At 40.4% G+C, this 18802-nt stretch overlaps 1 protein-coding gene across 1 annotated transcript in view; it reads left to right on the forward strand.

The window, feature by feature from the left end:
• Positions 1–18802, forward strand: part of ADGRG2 (adhesion G protein-coupled receptor G2) — a 112416-nt gene that overhangs the window by 265 nt on the left and 93349 nt on the right. The window lies entirely within an intron of this gene.

Here is an 18802-nt window from a genome sequence, read left to right on the forward strand (position 1 = left end):
TTTCGGGGGCCGACACCCTGACAGTGTGGAGAGTGCGCGCCTTGGGAAAGGGGGCTCCTGAGACGCACTGTCCGAGGGGGTGACTGTGTATCCAAAAACTCCAAACGGACTCAAACTCTCCCCATCGCTCCGGGGAAACGGAGCCACGAGTCTTGGTCTCGCTGTCGCTCTTTGAGACTCGACTCGAGTGCACTCAGTTTACCGCTCCAGCCAGTGGGTGCGGCGGAGCCTTGGGAGCGCTAACGCGCCCGGGGCCCTGGAAGGCTTGGTGTGGAACCGCCTGGCGGGACCTAGAACAGGTGGCCCGGCGCGGCGGGAAGGGACGGCAGCCCGGAGTCCAGGGGTGAGCATGAGGGAAGGAGAAGGCTGGAGGTTTCAGCTGAGAGCGTTTAGATAGGGACTTGTCCTTTCGAGGCTCCGGAACTGTATAGGTGAGGAGGAGAAGGAGAGCTGACGGGCCTCCAGAGAGCTGGATGAGGCAAGCGGCGGCGTCTTCCGTGGCTGCTTCGAGGGTGACACTTCTTTGTATGTACCGTCCACATGAATCCCTTGGGGGGGGGGGGTCTCGTTAAAATGCATCTGATTCAGTGGGTCTGGGGTGGAGCCCCATAGTCTGCGTTTCTAACAAGCTCCCAGATGCTGCTGCTGCTGCTCCATGGACCACACTTACATGGCAGGCCCTGCAGACGTACATTTTGTCCAACGGTCTGAAAACCTTAGGAAAAGTGGGACATTGGGAGAGGAGGTCCTAAGACTTTGCAATCCCACATCCACTCCAAGGACACACATTAAAACGGTTGCTACTCATTTAGTAGCGACAGGCTTTACTTTTCTTGCCAGTTATTAGCCAAATACACGATCTAACAGTAGAGCTGGCTTCATGGGCATGCGACCTGTGTTTGGTTTAATGCTCTGCTGTCGCATTTCTTAATAATCTGAATAAGGGGCTTCGTGTTTTCATTTTGCACTGGGCCCCTCATTATGTAGCTTATCCTCTCTAATAGTCACCACAGGCAGAAAAAGGGTCCATTTCTTCTAACGGGGTTCAGAGCTGGTGGGTGATGGAGTGTGGAGGTTTATTCAGCAGAGACTAGCTAGATGTTGCTGTTCCATCTTTCTCAATTTCTCTTCAACTATTTTGAGAGGTAAGCCCATGAGTCTAACCTCAATTATACACAGTATGACAGTATTTATTGTTTTATTCATATTAACAATAAACAGTTTATTAAGAACTTAATTATTAATGACAATACAATTAAGTTTGATGTTGTAATAATTTGTAAACTGACAAAGTGCGTGTCATTTCCAAAGGATTTGGGGGAGTCCTTTTTAGTGTCTCAAAGTTTTGTTTAGTTAAGATCGAAAATGAGCTGGACATTGCTTGGCTTGGCTGCTTTTGGAGCTCAAATGCAAAGCTGGAAAACAAAAATGCCCAAATTTTGTAGCTGTTCCAGGGGTATTGTTTTACAAGGCCTCAGCTCGCTGCCAGCCCCTATCGGATTCCCTCTGCTTTTATCATTCCCCACACCCTGCAAGGTGACTTTCATTAAAAGGGGGATAGCGCACTTTTTGCTATGGAAAACCACTGACGAAATGCAAGACTAGCATCAGTGTTTTCTCCATGAATAAGTCTTGCCCCAAACCCACAGATTCCAGGTGTGCGTTCTTGTCTAGAAAAAAAAAAAATTGGAAACACAGAAAAGAAAAAAAATTGAACTTTAATTTTGGATATGATTTTGTTCCACAGAGGGAGAATAAGTCTGAGAAATGGAATCTCATTGGCGGGTTTGGCAGGGAAAGGAGAGCCGCTATGTTTTTGGTACCATGAACAGCCTTCCAGAAATCGCAAAGTGAGTTTGCTCAGGTGTTAGGCAGAGCCAGTAAAGAAGCTGCTTTTCCATGACCGATGTGGTCATTCTGGGGCCTCTGGTATGGCTGAGTCTGGTTTAGGACACAGAACGGGGACATACTAGTAACTAGTTCCTGGTGCCTTCACTATTCACATGCAACTGACAAATACATTTTCCATTTTGCTGTCTGAGAGTGACAAGTAACTTTCAAGTACACGCTACAAAGTGGGAAGAACACCATTAAATTAAAAGGGGTTGGGGGAGAATGTTTCTGTGATGTTGATAATTCTGAAGATAGAAAGGAGAGTTCTGCCTTTAGTAAAAAACTTGGGAACTGGTTTTTATGCCTCACTGAGAAAGGCCTTCCCTACTTTAAGATAGAAAAAAAAATTCTCTTAGATCTTGTAAAAATGTTTATGGTTTTAAAAATATGTGGGTCTTTAATTCACATGGAACTTATTTTGGGGGCATGATATGAGTTGAGGTGGCTCTGGAAGTTAAGAAATGGGCTAAACATTTGAGGGACATTATCACAAAATAGAAATCCTACTTTTAGTTATTTACCTGAGTGAAATGAAAAGTATGTTCACACAAAGAGCTGTGTGTGAATGTTCATATTATAATCACTGAAAGTTGGTGAATGAATAAATGAACTGTGAAATACTACTCAGCAATGAAAAGGAACACATTATTGATTCACCCAACAATAGGAAGGAATCTCAAATGCATTGTGCTAGATGAAAGACGTCAGACTCAAAAGGCTATGTTGTGTATGAATCCATTCACAGGACATTCTGGAAAAGACAAATTTATAGGGACAGAAAACAAATCAGTGCTTGCCAGGGGCTGAGAGTAGTGGGAGGGATTGACTACAGAGGGTCAATAAGGATTTCTTGGAGTGATGGAATTCCTCTCCATCTTCTAAAAAAGGTGAATGTGATTATAAATAAATTGTACCTCAATTTTTAAAACATGGAGTCAACTCATGAATTAAGTAGATTTATAAAATGGAACAGTGTTCATAGAATCTTATTTCATTGTGGGAATTTATTTTGTGATAATTTCCCTCGAATGTTTAGCCCATTTCTTAACTTCCAGAGCCACCTCAACTCATATTATGCCCCCCAAATAAGTTCCATGTGAACTAAAGACCCACATAGTTTTAAAACCATAAACATTTTTATAAGATCTAAAAGAAAATTTAGAAAATTATATAAGAACTGCCAAAATTTTCTCAGGTGGCTGTACTATTTTCTTTGACTTATACAAAGTGGAATTAGTGATTTTCTTTAAAGAGCAAAATTTTTAAATTTTTATAAAGTCAAATTTATCAGGTTATTTTTCTTCTATGGATAGTACTGTTAGTAACCTGTCTGATAAGTCTTTGTCTACCTCAAGTTTACCAAGATTTTCTCCTCTACTGTCTTTTCGACATGTAATAGTTTTATCATTTATATGTAGGTTTATGGCATCATTTTGAGTTAATTTTTATGGGTCAGAGTTCACTTTTCTGTATTGATAGCCAGTTGTCCCAACACTGTTTGTTGAAAAGACTGTACTTTCCCCCATTGTATCCTCTTGGCCCTTTTGTCAAAAATTGATAGACTGTATAAGTGTTAGCTTATTTTTGAACTCTATTCTGTTCCATTGATCTGTATGTCTATCCTTATGCTAATAACACTTTGTAGGTCTTACACATTCTTGTGAGATGAATTCTTAGACTTTTTGTGTGTAATTTTTATTGCTTTTAGAAATTATATATTTTTCTCATTTTATTTTATAATTATTATACTATTGTATAGAAAGGCTAACTTTTTGTAGGTTTATCATATTCAAGCCATGTTGCTGAACTTTTGTTAGCTCTCATAGTTTTTCTTGGATTTCCAAAGGAGATAATCAGTCTTCAAATGGCAATAACTTAGGGACTGCACTCGCCCAATTTTCTTGTATTTGCCTCCTCATTTTTTTTTGCCTGCCTTAGTGGCTAAGCTTCCCTCTAGGGCAGTTATTTGGGTGGGGATGCTTCTAATAGTGTACCACTAGGTATTAATTATGCTTTCTGTAGAGTTCTGGTAGTTTCCCTTATTACTTCCAGAAGATTTCTTTCCATTTTTAGCTTCTAAATGTCTAAAATTTCATTTTAAAATTTCTTGTTTTGCTTGGATTTTTTTTTTCATTGAAAATTTTAACAGTTTAGAGATGAGTCAGTCTTCTCAGCTTTGGATGGTCATATTTTGATCTCCCCAGAGAAGAATATAGTGTAGCATAAGTCAATGCATTTTATTTAGACTATGAAGAAACTACTTTTAGAGCTTTTTAATAATATTCTTATTTGGGGGGATGCCTGGTACAGTGAGGATGAGAGAGAATAAAGGGATAGTTTATAACCTACTTATGCATAAATAAGATAGCTTTTTGTAGTGTTTTTCAACTATTCAAAGTGAGAAGCATATTTTAAATTTCAAACCAGAATGAACATATGTACATATAATTGAAACAAAAATCTTACAGTGTTATGAATCTCACAAAATATATACATTGCCTTTGTACAGTATATGCTGATATTTGCAAGTGTCTTCCCTTTGTTCTATTTCATTTCATTTATTTATTAAATATATTTTTATTGATTTCAGAGAGGAAGGGAGAGGGAGAAAGGGATAGAAAATCAATGATGAGAGAGAATTATCTGCCCCCTTCCCACAGCCTCTATTGGGGATTGAGCTGGCAACCCTGGCATGTGCCTGGACCAGGAATGGAACTGTGCCTCCTGGTTCATAGGTCGACACTCAACCACTGAGCCATATTGGCTAGGCTGTTCTATATCATTTTAAAACGATCATCATGACCCTCTAAATTGATTTGACCATTCTTTCATAAAACACTGTTTTATAAAATTGTTGATTTAGTTTTTAAGCCCCAAACTGCTGAACTGTGTCCAGGACAAATTCTTTTTTTTTTTTTTTTTGTTAATCCTCACCCAAGGATATTTTTCCATTGATTTTTAGGGAGAGTGGAAAAGAGAGGGAAAGACAGAAACATTGATGTGAGAGAAACACATCGATTGGTTGCCTTCTGCACACTCCCTCACCAGGGCCCGGGTCAGGAAGGAGCCTGCAACCAAGGTATGTGCCCTTGACTGGAATCAAACCCGGAACCCTGTCCATAGGCTGATGCTCTGTTCACTGAGCCAAACCGGTTAGGGCCAGGACACATTTATTTTATATCAGATCTTGCTCTGATGCAAAGTGAGTTGAATTATAATACTCTCAGTTAATCGTAGCTATCCACATTTCTCTCTTGAATTACTGTGTACCTTCTAAACCAGTCTCCCAGCATCCACCTTTGACCCCACAGAATATCCAGCAAATGTAGTCTTGTAAACCCACTACTCAAAACCCTTTAATAATCTCTACCACACTTAGAATAAACCCCTAGATCCTCACTGTAGCCTCTGAGGCCCTATATGGCCCTTACCCCTATTCTTTTCACACTTCTTCAAACACGCCAGTCTCCTAACTAATCCTGACTCAAGCCAAGCATTTGCCTGCCTCCCAGCCTTTGTACCATTTCATCAGGTGTACACATAACTTGCACCCTTATTTCATTTGGGCCTTCTCTAACCCTCATTCTAAAATGGCATTTGCCACCTACCACTATAAATCTCCATCCCCTCATCCCACTTTTGTATTCTTTGTACCACTATTATCTGTGGTTATATATTATTGAATTACTTGTTTCCTGATTCCATATCTTCCCCCACCCTTAGAAATAAGTTCCAAGAGGGCAAGGACTTTATTCAGATTCATTTGTATATCTTGCTCACTGATTGTTGTATGCTCAGGATCTGGAATAGTGGGGCACAGTAAGTAATCAATAAGTATTTGTTGAATGGATGAGTGCACCTAGAATCTAGGAAAAAAATCACGCATTAATCTTAAGAGAAATTCAATGCACTCTGCCTTTCTGTTCAATTTTAATGTGGAAACTTATTTAGGTAAAGCATGAAGTATATTTTAATGTAAGCAGTTCATTAATCAACAGACATTTGGTATCCATTATGTTTCTGACTCTGTGATAAAATAACGATAGCAAATAGCTAATATTTATTGAGCAGGCACTGCTGTTGCTGCTTTATATATTAACTTATTTAATCCTCCCAACCTCTTGAGGCACGTACTATTATTATTATTTTACGAATGAGGAAATGGAGGCACAGAGAGGTTAAATAGCTTGTCCAAGGCCATACAAAAGGTAAGTAGTAGATCTGGGTTTGAACACAGACCATCTGATTTCAGAGCCAGTGTTCTTAACCACAATGCTCATAGCAACAAAGAGTATACACAATTCCTGACCTTTATACACATGGAATGTTTATGGCCTTTGTTCCTTTAGCATAGTGGTTCTCGACTAAGGCAGATTTTGCTCTCTGTGGTCATTTGGTAATATTTGGAGACATTTTTGGTTGTCATGACTGGCAGAGGTGGCAGTGCTACTGGCATCTAGTAGGTAGAGGCCAAGAATGTTGCTAAACATCCTATAATGCAGAGGACCCTCTCCCTTGCCCCTCTTCTTCCCCGACTAATAATTACCTGGCTCAGTGGTCCATAATGCTGAGGTTGAGAAATGCTGCCTTAGCACAGCAGTTCTGAAAGCCCATTCTAATCATTTGGGTTGTTTTCAGAATAAATACTGATATCGAGGTCCAGTTCCTGACTTTAATTAAATCTCAAGTGGGCCTTTAGCATTGCCCAGCGATCCTACCATGCTTGCATAGTGAGTTTGCATTTCTAATGTCCAAAACAGCTGTTTTATACCTTCCTTTATTTCCTTTGCCACTCCTACATCAGCTTCTCATTAGACAGCAACCTCCTCATAGTCTCACCACCCAAACTCCTAACATACCCACATTTGTACAAATACTCTTGTACCCCCCACTATTGTGAACCTGAATGAACCATCCCCAATGTGTCTAAGACTGGCTTCTTTTCTGAGCTCTGGACATATTCTTTTCTTTATAATTAACAAAAAAACTTTTTATTTGGAAATTTCAAACTTTACAAATAAGTTGCAAAAACTAAAAATGGTACAAAGAATACCCATGTTCCCTTTATTCAGATTCATCTGTTGCTAACATTTTATCCCATTTGCTTTATCGTTTGCATTCACAGTCACACATAATTTTTTTCTGAACATTTAAGGACAAGGTTACACATATCACGGCCTTTATGTTTACGCACTTCAGTATGGATTTCCTAAGAAAAAGAACATTCTCTTACATAACCACAGTACCGTTATCAACTATAGTAACTGTTATCTAATCTGCCATTTGTATTCCAATTTTGACAATAGACCTGATAACATCCTTTACAGCATTTTTACTTTTAGTACAGGGTCCGGTCTAGAGTTGTTATGGCATTGAGTTGTCAGGTCTCTTAGCCTATTTTAATCTGGAACATCTCCACATCCTTTCTTTTTTTTATGACATTGGCATTGTGGAGGAGGAAAAATAATTTTCCCTCTACCCTTCTAGATTTTTGGCTGAAACCCCCCTCCCCCTCATAATAAAAGATGGATTAAGGGGAGAAAAACAAGCAAGTTTAATAACATGAATACTTCCTGTATACACTGGAGAGACCCAGGAAAATTAACTCCCCCAAATGGCCCAAGCCACAGCCTAGATTTAGATCAGTGCCTTCTCCATTTATTAGAGTTTCTAAAGATTGAGAGTCACCTCCTCTTCCTGCTATGGACAGGGAGACACCCTTACAAATGGAGATGTTCCTTATAAATGTAAATGTCTCTCACAAGAGGGTAACTTCTACTTAGTTTTTAGAGCTTCTCCAGGGTCTTGTTTCTTAAAAAGAATCAACCTCAAGATAATCCTTATGCCAAATAGGCATATATTGTGATGCCATATTCCGTTCCCCCTAAAGGAATGCTTTAAATCTATTTCTAATTGTTTTCAATTCTTTTTCCTCTGAATGCAGCTAGGATTAGTAGCCATCTTTGGACATACACATCTGTATCTATATACAATGTTGAGGCTTTTTATTAAGTTTTAGCATCAGTTTTTCTACTTTTCCCCTAAAAGTCTGTTTCTGTGCTCATTTATTCCTTTATCAACTACCTATATAAAATGTCATTTAAAAATATCTCAAAAATTTTGGCAAGGGAGAAAAGGGAGGGGAATGAAGTAAATGAAGGGTGTTTTGAAAAACTCAAGTACACTTTATTTTGCTGTGATTACACCCAGGTGGGCAAGTTGACACTAGTATCTCTTATGCTAAATTGCATAACTCCATTCAGCAAATGTGAAGTTAATTTGACAAACTGAATAGAGCAAATACAGTCTAAAATCGAGCAAATACCTTCCACTTGGTTTTGGTAGGAGACATTGGATGAATGTGCTCTTTGTGCAGAGAGCCCCAATAGTATCTACAACAATGTCTTTCAAATGTACAAATCAATCACCTGGGGATCTTGATAAAATGCAGATGCAGATTCTGTAGCTTTGGGATGGGGCCAGAGATTTCTGCTGTTTGAGAACCACACCATGAATAGTGAGGCTTTAGAGCACATCTTGGGATTACCTGAAAACTTTGTCCTTTGCCCATTTACAGATGATAAACATCCTCGCTCAATGCCTCTCTGGACTTGTCCTCCCAGCCCTGGCCTGAAGAAAGGAGTGGGGCAGGGCAGGCATGGAACCACCCTCTTCTTGCCTGGCTTCAATATTTTGCACTTCCTCATTCATTCCAGAGAGACTGGGTATCCATTTCAACAGCCCTGACCCTGACCACTTGAGTACACACCAGCCCCCTTCCAGCCACTCGCTGCGCATTTCTCTGCCCATGAGCCTGCTCTACCCGCCCTTGTGGTAGACTGGGAGTGCCAGGGACTTAACACTGAATTAACACTCCCCTCCCCTCCCAACCCCACCCTGGCAGCAGCCCTTAGTGAAATCTGGTAGATAAACAGCCCAGCTCTTTTGCCCTATAGTGGGGATAACTCTGAGAGAGAGGGACAGGCATTCTACACTCTCAGGCTCCCAGAACTGAGCTTCAGTTGTTCCCAGTGTAACTGGCTTGATAATACATCTGTCTGTATTAGCTGCCTTCCTGCTGCTCTCACTTCCCCATTCTCCTGTTTCCTGGGATCACATCCTAAATAAACTTCTTGTTTTTGAATCCTTGCTTCAGAGTTACCTTCTGGAGGAATGGAAGCTATAGCTGTTTGAAGCCAACAGTCAGGAAGTACTTTCGTTCGTTTTAGTAAAACCCCATTGCAAGAAAACAACCGGGAGCTCCATGGTTTTGTGGTTTTTTTTGAGGAGGGGTGTTCACTAGTGTCTAGTTATTCTGTTGGCATGACACCAGCCATTCGGATGGCTGGAAATAAGCCTGATAATGGAGAGACTGCTTCCGTGTTCCTGGGCTATTTGGATACTACGTCAACAGAGTTGATATTCTGGGCTCACCAGCAGAGCTGATTCTGATCATTCTGACTCTGGCAGGGGTGGGGGTGGGGGTGAGGGGATTCCTTTGAGTTTTGCATCAGAGCCCTTGACCACATTTTGTGGCCTCTGCAAACCTTATCCTGGTTGTATCCTACTCCCATGTTCCTCTTCATAGGTCTCCTTTCCTGAGGATCTCTACTGTGGACTCTCTGCCCATCCCCTTGGGACAAGGAGTCCTTTCTTGGACCTTTATTGTGTGGAGGCTCCTGACATTAAGTTTCACAGGTGTGCCCACACCTGTTTTCCAAGCTTTGCATCAATGATCAATGCTCCTACTAGCTGTGTCTTTAGCTTGTCCCCTTCCTCCTGCATTCTTCCCCACACTGGAAGTGGATCTGAACCTTTGCATAATTTAAGCCTCTAAGGGCATTGTAGATCTGCCTGCACCCAGATGGGGGTTCTTAGACCTTCTGTATGTTCAGAAGGATACTATAACCCACCTTTCTTCCCTCAAGACCTTGTGCACAGAATTCTCTATTCTGTTATTCTTCACATATTTGGAGCCCACATCAGGCAGTGGTATTTGGGAAGGTGGCCTGACCTGGAACTCTGGACTGAATTTCTCAGTCTCCCTGTATCTCTACCAGAGTGTACTGCCCACCAGGCTGAACATCCATGTCTTTGTTTGGACCTCTTGGGGTTCCTAATTAGAGACCCATGGTCCTTTGGATTTGGTATTTTAAGGGTACATGGTACATTAACCAGGATAGCTTTAATGTAAAACATCTGTGAAAACATCAAGGATGGATGTCTAGATGACTGCTTCCTTGTGATTTTGGGCTCTCTTCCTGGCTTGTAGACTGCCCCCTTCTTGCTGTGTCCTCAGATTGTAGGGAGAGTGAGGAGAAGGAGGGAAGGAGGGATGGAGAGAGAGAGAGAGAGAGAGAGAGAGAGAGAGAGAGAGAGAGAGATATCGAGAGAGATCTTTCTCTTATAAGGCCATGGCCCTATTGGATTAGGGCCCCACCCTTATTACCTCATTTAACCTTAATTACCACCTAAAACCCTGTCTTTCAGATACAGTCACATTAGAGGTTAGGGCTTGAACATATGAATTTTGAACCCACACCAGCACACCAGGCAGATTGGTCCATAGCAATAACTTTGCCTAGCTTTCCCGCTCCTCCCGCCCACCCCCTTCCCCCCACCAACATTTCACCTTTTTATCTAGCTGAATCTTGAAAATCCACAATTAGAGATTAATTTATTTGGTTTAAGGACTTGTTAAAATGTAAATGAGCACAGATTTTGGTTGATGTGCCTCTATGTGAGGTCTCCTGAGAGCAGATAAGGGTTCAAAAAGTAGATCACTGGGCACCTATAGGTTTGGAATGGGCTCCACCTAGGGGAGAGAAAGGGTACTAAAATGGAAGTCGTTTTTCTCAAAGCAATATGTTCCTTTGTTCATTTTGGCAAGACCCTTCAACTCCTCAGAATCATTTTCTTTCTTTTTTTTTTTTTTTTGCAAAAATAACCCTTAAAATAAAATACTTGAGTACTTAATCTTGTTTCCTTGGATCTACGAGCAATTTGAAAGACATTGCCTTTTAACGAGTCTAATTGACTGTACACAAAAGGAAAGTAGTACAACTTCTCATTCATTTATCCAGACTTCTATAACACAAACTTTTTAGTAGCCCGAAAATTATGTAAAATGACAACAGATGTTTGCAGTAAAGATTCTTATGTACTTTTTGAATAATCAAGGATTAAATTATGTATGGGATGATTTTCATATTAACTGTGATTTTGATAAAGTCTTGGTTACTGTTTGTTACTAAATGGTAATCCTTTATCAACCATTATATGTCCACTTGAATAATTCATCTTCCCCCTTTGCTAGCATCAAAATGGCAAAGTGAGCCCTTCTTGTGCCTTGTTATTCCTGGGATCAGCTACTTGTGGATAATTAGTTCAGGTAATCAGTACACTATCAGTCTGGCACATGGCTTTGACCCCTCTGTGATCTTTGCTCCTATGGGAACCCACTGAGGGTGGGTCAGTGCTGGTTCAGTCTCCTTTGGACCTGCTCCACCAATGGTGTCAGAGGTTTTCAATCCTGGCCATATATTAGGTTAAAAAAGTGAAAACATTTTTAATCTAACACAGAGGTAAGCACAATCCTGAAATTGATGTTTATCTTCTCAGACATTTCTTTATATTTATTCTACACTAGAGGCCCGATGCACAAAATTCGTGCACTTGGGGGGGGGGGGTCAGCCTAGCCTGTGCCCTCTCACAGTCCGGGAGCCCTGCGATTGATCGCCCCAAAGACATAGGCCCCACCCACCCGACCAGGGCTCTGGGATAGATCACCCCCCGTAGAGGGAGGCCCAGGCTACCCACTGCAGTGTCACTGGCCAGGTAGCCTGGATCTCCCTCTTTGGGGCAATTGTCGCCCAGCCAGCCAGTGGCCTGGGCCTCCCTCTGCAAGGTGATCATGGGGCGATGGCCGGGCCCCCGACCAATGGCATTGCACCCGCCTTGGCTGGCCCGGCGCCAGTGAGTGTCCTAGGGTGGTCATCCGGAAGGTTGCCTGGATGGTTGTTCTGCTGCTCGGTTGTTTGGTTGATTTGCACATTATGCTTTTATTATTATAGATATGAATATGGCTCTCAGCAAGAGAGAATGCTACTGCATGCTTTTAAATTTTATATGATAGGTTTTTTACTGTCAAATTCTTTTGCAACTTTCATTTTCAATCAGTTATTTTTGTGAGGTTTTTCCTTGTTGCTACATGTACCTCTAATTCATTTCTTTTTCTTTGCTCTGTAGTATATATATAAAAAACATATTTTATATTTTTCTATTGATGGTCATTTAAGTTGTTTTAGATTTTGGTATTAAAAATGGGGCTGCTATAAACAGCCTTGAACATGTTTTATTGTACTAATTTAGGAATGTTTCTCTAGGGATTATATCTAAGAATGGAGGTTTCGGGTGTCAGGGTACATGCCTCTTCAACTGTACTAGATGTTGCCAGATTCCTTTCCTAAGCAACAGTGTAAGAATCTTCCTGTTGCTCAGCATCCTTGCCAATACTTAGCATAATCAGACTTTTCAATATAGCTAAAATAATAGGTATGATATTTTATCTCTTTTAGTTTTGATTTGCATTTCTGCGTACCAGTGTTCATTGGCTATTTAAATTTCATCTTTAGCCCGGCTGACATGGCTCAGTGGTTGAGTGTCGACCTATGAACCAGGAGATCGTGGTACTATTCCTGGTCAGGGCACATGCCCGGGGTTGTGGGCTCAATCCCCAATAGGGGGCATGCAGGAAGCAGCCAATCAATGATTCTCTCTCATCACTGATGTTTCTATCTCTCTTTCCCTCTCCCTTCCTCTCTGAAATCAATAAACATATATTGAAAAATAAATAAATAAATAAATTTCAGGTTTTTGCCCATTTTGGGGGAGATCAGGGTGTCTGTATTTTTTATTGATTTATAGATAGTTTTTATATTCTGGATACTAATTTTTAGTGATATATATTATAGACAATGTCTCCCAGTTTTGGCTTATTTTTATGGTGTTTTCTGATAAAGTTCTTACTTTTTAACGTAGCCAAATTTCTTCTTTTTTTCTTTTATGTTTTGTACATTCTGTGTTCCTATTTCAAAGCTATAAAGATATTTTTCTATATTTTCTCTTAAAAGTTTTTAATGTTGGCTTTTGAAATAACTTTAGTCTAATTGGAATTGAGGGAGCAATCTGTGTGTAGATTGTTTTTCCATGTGGAAAACCAGTTATCCCAGCATCCTTTATTGAAGTGCTGATGTTTGCCCTCCTAAACTGCATCTATCTGGCACCTCCTTTGTTATATGTGCCCAAATAAGTGTGAATCTCGCTTCCAGCTCACTCGAATTTGGCTTCCTGGCATATTTGTCTAACCCTGAGTGAATACTATATTTGATTGCTATACCTTTCTAATGAGTCTTGGAGCTGGTAGGTCAAGCCATCATTTCTTGTTCTTTCTCAAATTGTCTTGGCCACTTGCTTTTACATAAGTACCTTAGAATTACCATGAATTTCCATGAAAAACCTTATTAAGATTTTGAGTGAAATTGCCTTGAATTTGTAGCATTATACATTTTTTTCCATAATTGCTTGCATATAGATATCTGATTTGCGTCTTGCCAACAAAATGAGAGGAAGGTTAAATATCTTGTCCACAGTCGATAGCAGTCAGATCTTTTTTAAAAACACACACAAAAACTCTTTTATCCATTTTCCTTTGCTTGAGAAATAATTCACATACCATAAAATTCACCCTTTTAAAGTGTACAATTCAATGGTTTTTAGACTGTCCACAGGGTTGTATAACCATCCCCACTATCTGATTGCAGAATATTTCCATCACCTCACAGAGAAGCCCTGACTCCTTAGCAGTCACTGCCTATGTCTTCCTCCTTTTCCCCAGACCCTGGCAACCACTAATCTACTTGCTGTCTCTATAGATTGCCTTTTCTGAACATTTATATAAATGCAATCATATGGTGTGTGGCCTTCTGTATTTGGCTTCTTTCACAAGAGTCTTCCATGTGATGATTCAGAACTCCATTCCTTTTTTCTTTTATTCATTTTCATCTTTTCTGTTTCATTCCATTTCTTTTCTTCATTCCTTAAGTCCATTAGCCAAGTCTTGTTTTTGTTTTTAGCCAAGTCTTTTTAAAAATATTTTTACTGATTTCAGAGAGGCAGGGAGAGGGAGAAAAAGATAGAAACATCAATAATGAGAAAGAATCATTGATTGATTGATTCTTCCTCCTGCATGCCCACCCCCCTGGGATTGGAGCCTGCAACCCAGGCATGTACCCTGACTGGAATCGAAGGGTGACCTCTTGGTTCATAGGTCTATGCTCAACCACTGAGCCACACTGGCCAGGCATAGCCAAGTCTTTTGACCTTAAGTCCAGTTCTCTTTTCATAGTTACATATTAAATCAATCAGTAAGTAGAACTTTGTTTCTTCAAGAAGCTAAGGACACAATGAAATTATTACTCATGAGCCTAACAATGAAGTTCTTCAGCCTCACTCCCTGTTGGCATGCAATAGGCACTCAAACATGGAGCTGAGTGCACCAGATTAGAGGATGAGCATCAAAGTTCTTCAGAAGAAACTTGCCAAACTTTTGCTAATCACTATGTCTGAAAAGCTTAATATTGTTTAGGTTGTGAGCTGTGCATTAGATATGCACACTTTTGTAGAAGTAGTATTTCTTCCAGTGAACACCAGGTAACATCAGTTGAATGAATGTGTTATACAGATTTTAGTTTAAAGAGTTACATAAAGCAACCCTTCTTGTTACGGCCAAAGGCGATCCTGAGTGGGGGGGTGAAAGGATTGAGAAAAGACAGACAAGAGAATGAAAGCTGGGTCTCGGTGGGACGCTGCTCCCTGATGAGGAGACAGCGCCAGGGCCCGCAAGCCGTGTCTTTATTTTATAGCAAATGCCATGAGGCAGAGTAGAGGCGTGATCATGTTGTTTACAGCATTCTCGTGAGTTTCAACCCTACTCAATTACATGCACCTGAACTCTAGCACAAGGCACATGGGGCCACGTGTTTGAACCATAGGTTCAAGCTTACAACCACAGCCGTTGGCTATGATTGTGCTGGGAGGGCCCTGCCCTCCAGCTGGGACTTGCACATGGCAATGAGAGGACCCTGTCCTGTCATTAGTCCGAGGCTTGAACCTGGCCAAAACACTGTAGCCACGCCCCATACCTTCTCTCTTTAGAAAAGTTCCTATTCAGTTAAGCAAAATTTTGCTGTTAATTTTAACCATGGGCTTGCATTGAACTATGAAGATAAATTAGAATGACTGACACTACAATTTGTCAAGCCCTGAACTAAATGACACCAATATATATCTTTCCGTGCAAAGCCTGCTGAATCAATTTCATACCACTCCCCAGATCATTCCCAGTGAGCAACTGAACCCATATTTGCCAGGATAGTGTTGAGGAGGGATTAAACACACACACACACACACACACACACACACACACTTGGTTGATCTGGAACAAACCTCAAGCTATTTTCTTAGCCTAAATCAAGCCAATAATTCCTTTAGATTTTAACCAGCTAATTTTGGAAATTGTTTTGTAAGGATTTAGTTCACAACTCACAAAATTGGTCTTGGAAATAATCCTTTTCCCTTTCCCTGCAAGGAATCACAATGCTGAGTTTGAGTTAATTTTCAGTAGTTTTTCTTCCCCTAGGTTTTCGGATATCATTCTCTGTTTCCATTTTTTATTTTTATTTGCCATGGATTTGCCCCTGTTTTCCAATAGTATGTTCAACTCCTTCAAAAATTTTCCACTCATTCATCCATGCATTCTTTTGATAAATATTTATAAAGTTCCTACTATGTGCCAGGCACTCTCGTAGGCACTGGAGAATCAACAGTGAAACAAACAGAGAAAGTTTATTTTCTAGTCGGGGAAGCAAATAATAAATAAGTAAAATACTTATTATGTTAGATGGTAACAGTGCTACCTATGAAGAAAAATGAATCAGAAGAAACACAGGGAGCATCGAGGGGTTGCAATTTTAAATAGCATTTCTCTGAGTCAGTGGTTGGCTAACTATGGTCTTGTGGCCCTCCACCTGTTTCTGTAAATAAAGTTATATTGGCACACAGACACACTCCTTCACTTATAGATTGTCTATGACTGCTTTCCTTCTACAACAGAAGAGTTGAGTAGTTGTGACAGAGACCATGTGGTCTGCAAAGCCTGAAATATTTACTGTTTGCCTTTTACAGAAAATATTACTTTTTGGCTCTACACAGAGAAAATGCAGATTTTACATATTATAACTTTTTATAGAATTAATATTCATGTTGTGCATTTCAGCTTCCAACGCATTTTTCACAAACACTGCCTCATCTGAGTGTTGCAGTGGTATTGTAAGGTAGGTCTCAGTTGCTTTGTTTTATAGGTGACTGAACTGAGGCTTGGAGAGGTTCTCCAGGGCTGCTAACTTGGTATTTAACTCCAGAAGCTGGTGTTGTTGTTTTTTCCAGCTTAATCTCCTATTCCTGATGATAAATATAACCCAGGTTTTAGCACCAGGAGCTTTGTAGTATACAAAACACAGAAAGGTAATACTGTGTAGACATCAAGAGTATGGGCTCTGAAGCCTGGCTAAGTTCAAATCTTGTACCTCTGTGACCTCAGGCAAATTATGTAACCTCTCTGTGCTATGCCTCAGCTTCCTTTTCTATAAAGCAGTTATAATAGTCTGCCTTCTGGGTAGGGTGATGACACATTCCAGTTTGCCTGGGGCACCCCTGATTTATGCCTGTTTTTTTCTGCATTAATAATGTTTCATGTAACTTTCAGGTACCCTATCCTGGGCATTAAATTAAATACGTGCCCTAGGTATGTTGTTGCAGGGATTGAGTTCGTACAAATAAAAGACTTAGAATTCTGCCCAACTATAGCCTGCATTTACTAGGCCTTGGCTGTCATTTCTTATCTCAATGCCATGCCAACCTATCACTTAAATTTCTTCTGACTCGTTGGTTTCATTAAGTCCAGACTGATTCCTGTCTGAAGCAATTTTGCATGTCTGGGTAAACAGTCCATCAAGGATCTCTCTTCCAGGGCACAGTGTCTTCTGTCTGCAGTGCTTACCCCGCAGCGAGCATCCTGGCTCACTCCCTGACCCCCTTTAGCAGGTCTAGGCTCAGATGTCCACTTCTCATGATGTTTTCACAGGCCACCTCTCAAAAACTGTCACCACCACCCACACTTTATATCTACTTCCTCACTTTAGTTTTGTATTTAATACTTGTTACTAATAATGCAGATTCTATTGAGCAGCTAATAATGCTTTAGTATAGTTTTGTTTTGCTGTTACTTGGTAGATAAAAACCACAAAATTCACTATGCCTGTAAGATTTATTTTTCTGGCTTTAAAAATAATTTATTTTTATCATTAGAACTCTAGAAATTACAGAAAACTAAGATTAAATAAATATAATCCACTCATAGTCCCACTCCTGCCCTCAGAGTTGGCATTTTGAGGTGTATTGAGAAAGCAATTTTATACCAGCTCTAGAGGGCATTTATTTTCTACTTTAATCATTTAAGTTTAGCTAAATAGCTTACAAGCAAATGAAGGTTTCCTCTGTTCTAGAATTATTATACAGTAATTTTGATTCCTTTAAGATAAACTTTTCTCCTCCATGTTTTCATCTGAAACTAGTCTGAGAGAAAATATCAAAGCACTGGTCCAGCCTAGTTCCATCTCTAGAAGTAAAAAAAAAATAGTGGAAGAGAAGTTGAATGAAAATGAATGTTCCCCCACTTGGAGTTAAAGTTCCCTGGAGTGTTTACAAAGCCTGACTCCTGCCAATATGAACATCTTAATAGAAATGATCATGTAGTGAGAGACTTCCTATTTGTTGACTTATTTTTAATATAGAACAAGTTGCACATTCTTTTTTGTGTCATTGTCTCACTGAAGAATATAATTCAGCTCCTTATGTGTTTGCTTCCCAGCCTTCTTTAAAATTTATAATTGTTTCATATATTTGTCCATTTACATTTTTATTTGTTTCAGTGCCCCACTAGTATGTACAGTCCAGAAGGGCACAGTTGTATCTGTCTTGCTCACCAGCATGTTCCTAGCCCCTCATGTAGTGCCTGGCACGTGGTATTTACTCATTAAATATTTATTGAATGGGAAGGCACCTGAGCATGGCAGGCACACTCACTCTCCATGCTGTGGGGCTGCACTCCACTTGGGCCAGGGTGGGGACAACCCATGTGCAAGGTCCTTGGCTGCAAGAGAATGAACCCTGGAAAGGGGGCTCTGGCCCCTGAAACATCATCCTCACTTTCTCCCCCAGGTCTCAAATTCCTCTAACAAATGACAAAGTCATTAATTTAACCATGAAGTTGGTTTAAAATGCCAATGCCATTTAAGACTGGAAGCTCATTAGCACCTTCACACTCAGTGATCAAGAGTAGATATTAGCTATATTGGGGGGGGGGCATTTGTGATAGGGTGGGAATGAGGAGAAGAACACAGGGAAGGGAGGCAGAATAGGGGCTGGGCTAGTGGGGATGGCCAGGGAGGAAAGGGTACAGAAAGGGTAGTGGGCCCTCCACCTGCACAGTGTCTTCTGGAGAAGCACATTCAATTTCACCTACAACCCAGGCATGTGAAGCAAATAGCTGAGCACCTGACACACTTGAGCAGTTAATGATGGTGAAAACACTAATAGCTGAGCACTTTTCCTATACTTGCTCACTACTCCTTCATTAGAATTTCCATTCACAAATATATGATTATTCCCATGTTATAGGTAAGGAATCTTGAGGTAGAGATGGAGGCATTTAAATATCTGTGACTACTTCATCATGAAACTTGTGATTGGTCACTCAGTAAAAATATCTCACTGCCTTGCTACACCTCCC

This window comes from Myotis lucifugus, unplaced genomic scaffold, assembly GCF_000147115.1.
Source record: "Myotis lucifugus unplaced genomic scaffold, Myoluc2.0 scaffold_49, whole genome shotgun sequence".
Lineage (NCBI taxonomy): Eukaryota > Metazoa > Chordata > Mammalia > Chiroptera > Vespertilionidae > Myotis > Myotis lucifugus.